This window comes from Pteropus medius, unplaced genomic scaffold, assembly GCF_902729225.1.
Source record: "Pteropus medius unplaced genomic scaffold, Ma_sr-lr_union100, whole genome shotgun sequence".
In the NCBI taxonomy this organism is placed as follows: domain Eukaryota; kingdom Metazoa; phylum Chordata; class Mammalia; order Chiroptera; family Pteropodidae; genus Pteropus; species Pteropus medius.
In genome coordinates this window covers 11,210,429-11,215,187 of record NW_024354500.1, presented here as the reverse complement: position 1 = coordinate 11,215,187, position 4,759 = coordinate 11,210,429, and the positions used below count along the sequence as shown (strand labels likewise).

Here is a 4,759-nt window from a genome sequence, read left to right as displayed (position 1 = left end):
AAACTGAGGGGATGGAACTGGTAGCAGAGGATTGATATTTTCTGGGGCTTAGATCTTCATAAAAGACGTCCTACTCAAGATAGTCTATTTTCTGTGTTCTTACCCTGGACCCTCAGTGCAATGACTAAGGAATAGAATATGTATGGTCCCTGAGGTTTTTAGTTGTAATAATTCTGATAGTACTTATGGATCTTTAAACTGTAAATAGAATTGAAGACCCGCCATGTGCACAGGTTATTCCAAAAAAGAATATAGAATCCTCATCAAATAGAATGTACTTTTGCTGTAAGTAACCATCTATAATTGTACTTCCTTGTGTTTTAGAATCAACCGTGTTTGTGCCTGAATGAATGGTTCATTAATAGAATCAGTCAAAAGGACAAGGAAAGGGATGGTGTAGCTATAAATTAATAGGCTTGCAGATAAAAAATACACAAAGTACACTCAAATAATAACCAAAATAGTTTATAACTTAAAATTTTACATAAAAAAATAGCAAAGTATAATTAATGCTTTTACCTACTCTCAAGAAAAGGACATTAAAAATGTTGGACATTAAGACATTAATTGTATTTCTTGTAATTTAATTTCCACATTTCACGTTTGCTACCCATAATCTATTTTATGCTACCCATAATCTATTCACCAAGATCTATTTCACCTGTCCTTTATAAAGTATTCACTTTGTCATTATTATTCTATAATTGCATTTATTGGCATGTGGTTATTGAGCACATAGAATGTGTCTAGTCCAAACTGAAATGTGCTATAAATGTAAAATATATCAGAATTTAGAAACTTAGTACGAAAAAAACAAAAACCAAACCAAAACGTAAAACTCAACTTTCACATTCTGGCTACATTAGATTACATAAATTACTAAAATTAGTTTCATCTTTTAAAAAATCTTTTAAAATGTGGCAACAATAAAAATCAGAAATTACATGTGGCTCACATTGTACATGTACTGGACAGAACGGGGCTAGGACATTTGAAAGAAACTGGCTATACCTTTAACTTACCAGTATTTTATATACTCACTATCTGCTTTTGGAAATGGGAATTATAAAATAAAATAAGAATCTGGCTACTTTTATGCATGCTTTTAGTTTTTTCTAATGGACATAAATTATTTTTTAAATAAAGTAAAAATGTTAATATTGTTTTAAAATCTTAGTTACAAAAAAGAACTGGCATTTAAGACATGTAGCATGAAAGATTAAAACAGTGAATAAATCAAATTCACCTATTTCACTTGTGAAATATATTTTGTACCTGTATCAAGTGCAAAAATAAGGCACCTAGAGTTAGGAATAGAAATCTGGGAGAACACAAGAGTTCACTGTCTACTTGTACAGAAGTTACAATTCTCATCAAAATGATGGCGGAAGCTCTCCTATTAAGGTGACTGTCAATGTGACTGTCCAAGCCACTGTGCTCTCATATTCCTTCCTGTGTTTCCATAAGAGGACCTGTTTTTTTGCACCAAGAATTGAGAATACACACTTAAGTCAACAATGACAGAATATGTGCAATTTTCTTTTCCTTCCATATCTAGCATGTGAGAACTTTTACAATAAATCTAACACTAATCACCTGACATAAAGGGACTTGTTCATGAATTATTTAAAATATGACTGGTTACTGATTTTCAGTAAAATATACCATAAAGTTTTTTTGTTTCTTATTGGTTAAGGGCAATTTATTCTGAAATGTTGCTTTTGTGTTGTTTGCTTTCTGGCAAAATACTGGAACACTTGTTATCAAAAGCTTCCTTCCGACAGTGGCACAATCCCAGCCATCATCCATCTTCAGGCGTTCCCAGGAAGTGTCTAATAATACTCTGGTGCGTTCACTTCATCTGCAAGTGAACGCACCAGAGTATTATTAGACACTTCCTGGGAACGCCTGAAGTGTCTAATAATACTCTGGTGCGTTCACTTCATCTGCAAAAGAAACTGGCACAACCACCCCCTGCCGGTGCAGCTCTCTGAGAACATCTAATATTGAGTCTAATTCTGTGCGGAACTTGTCCAGCTCACGATTCTTCAACTGTGCGAGTCTTTTCCATTTCTCAATTTCTTTGTTTTGCTCCGTTTCTACTACTTGGTGTGTTTGCTGTATTATCTGTAAATAAAAATCCATATTACTGTTACAGTTCATAGTGGGGGTGAAGAACATTTAAACAATCTCAAGGAGCTAAAGGGGACAATGCTGGCTATAGTAAACCGGTGACCTATGTATCAGAGGGGAGTGGGCGGAGAGGGAGCCCTACCCAACCGGCTCCACTGTGTCAATGAACAGGCTTGCAGGTGAAGAGGGTGAAAAGTGGGACATTTAGAATCTAGTTCTGATAGGGATTTTTAGTTAGTTAGTTTGTTTGTTTTTTTAAGCTGTGAATAATGAGTACTATATTGCATCAGAAATTTCTAATAACTTGGTATGACTCCAAACATCTCCAAAAAGCTCTTCCTCTTAAGAATAGCACCTGAGATGCAATCAAGATAGTTTTAATATACAACACATGTCATTATGTTATAGCACTAGAAATGATAAGAAAAGTACACACATGTAGCATCTATCATGTGCCAGGCTTGGTTTTGAGAATTTTATCCATGTTAACTCATTTAATTCTGCCACCACACTAGGAGGTGAATTCTACATATTTATCTCCACTTAACAGGTAGGGAAATGGAGGCACAGATAAGTTAAAAAAAATTTTGGTCAAGGCTCACACACAATCCATTGAAGCAGTCAGGATTTCCACCCAGGCAGCCTGGCCCCAGAGTCCCTGCTGTTAACCACCACATTAAACTGCCTTGCTTATGTGGGTCAATTTTTTCAGCTATGAAGTGAGGGTACCCATTCCAGTACCACAGGGGAATCATTAGTCACAAGCATTACAAACCAGAGAAAGCGAGACATACAAAAACGACTACTGAGGGCAACAAAACCAATAACGTTCCTAAATATTGAATATGCTGAATGAACATCTCTAATGTAATTTTTATCAATGACCCTGCCTTACTATAGAGTTAACTTCTTAATTCTAACATAAAAGCATTTCAGAAATATTGTGTAAATAGGTGCTTGAGTTCAGGGGAACATCAAATGCTATATGAATTTTTAATTTTAAGTAAAACATTATACTTAAATTTTAGATGGCTATTATATGGTGAAATTAATTTGGCATTTAACATTTTTTTCCAGTTATATTGAGATATTACTGACATATAACATTGTATGTTTAAGGTATACAAGGTAGTTGACTTAATACACACACACACACACACACACACACACATATCATTTTACTATATGTTTATGGTAAAATTACAATAAGTTAACATCTACTGCCTCACATAGCTTCAAAATTTTTTCCTTGTGATGAAAATTTAAGGTTTACTTTCCTAGCAGTTTTCAAATATACAATACAGTATTGTTACTATAGCCAGCATGCTATACATTACATCCCCAGAACTTACACTGAATGTTTGTACCTTTTGACCATCTTCACCAATTTCCCCCATACCACCCCTCCTCTGGCAATTACCAGTCTGATCTCTGTTTCTATGAGTTTTTTTAGAATCCATATATAACTGAGATCATACATTATTTGTCTCTGTCTGATTTACTTCACTTAGCAAAATGTCTTCAAGGTCCACCCATGTTGTTGCAAGCAGTAGGATTTCCTTTTCTGTGGCTGAATGCTATTCCACTGTATGTATATACACCACATTTTCCTTATCCTTCATCCACGGATAGACATTTATGTTGTTTCCATGTATTGGCTATCATAAATAATGTTGCAATGAACATGGGGCGTAGATCTCTCTTTGGTATAGTGACTTGTTTCCTTCAGATATATAAAGTGGAACTGTTGGATCACACAGTAATTCTATTTTTAATATTTTGAGGAACTGCCATACTGTTTTCCATAGTGGCTGCACCAATTTATATTCCGCCAACAAGTTCCTTTTTCTCCGCATCCTTACCAACACTTGTTATTTTTGTCTTTTTGGATGACAGCCATTCAACAGATGTGAGGTGACATTCATTGTGCTTTTTTGATTCGGTTCTCTAATAATGAACGATCTTGAGCATTTTCATAACTGTTATTGCTATAAATATCTTATTTGGAAAAATGTCTATTCAGGTCCTTTTGCTTTTTTTTTTTTTTTTTTTTCATTGAGTTATGAGTTTCTTGTACATTTTGGATTTTAACCCCTTATCAGATGTGTGGTTTCCAAATATTTTCTCCCACTTCATAGGGCTGCCTTTTAATTTTTTTGTTTCTTTAGTTATGTAGTTTTTATAGTTTGATGTAGTCCAACTTTTTTTAAAATTTTGTTGCTTATGCTTTAAATGTCATAATCAAAAAATAATTATCAAGACCCAGGTAAAGGAGCGTTTTCCCTATGTTTTCTTCTAGGAGTTTTATGGTTTCAGGTCTTATTTTAACTCTTTAAATCCATTATGAGTGGTGTAAGATAGGGGTCTAGTTTCATTCTTTTGCATGTGAATATCCAATTTACCCAGAATTATTTATTGAGAATGTCATTTCTCCATTGAGTATTCTTGACTCCCTTATCAAATACTAGTTGGTTGTATATGCATGAATTTATTTCTGGGCTCTTGATTCTGTTCCACTGGTTTACAGTCTGTTTTTAATGCCAGGACCATACCGTTTTGATTACTACAGCTCTGTAATATAGTTTCAAATTTAATAAGTGTGATGCTTCCAACTTTGTTCTTTTTT

At 34.2% G+C, this 4,759-nt stretch overlaps 1 protein-coding gene across 1 annotated transcript in view; it reads right to left on the bottom strand.

Annotated features, from left to right (window-relative positions):
• Window positions 1–449: 449 nt before the first annotated feature.
• CEP162 (centrosomal protein 162) overlaps window positions 450–4,759 on the bottom strand; it is an 87,701-nt gene continuing 83,391 nt past the window's right edge. The window contains exon 28 of the mRNA XM_039853305.1: window positions 450–1,809. The gene's annotated coding sequence lies outside the window, so the exon portion shown is untranslated. The remainder of the gene's footprint in view (window positions 1,810–4,759) is intronic.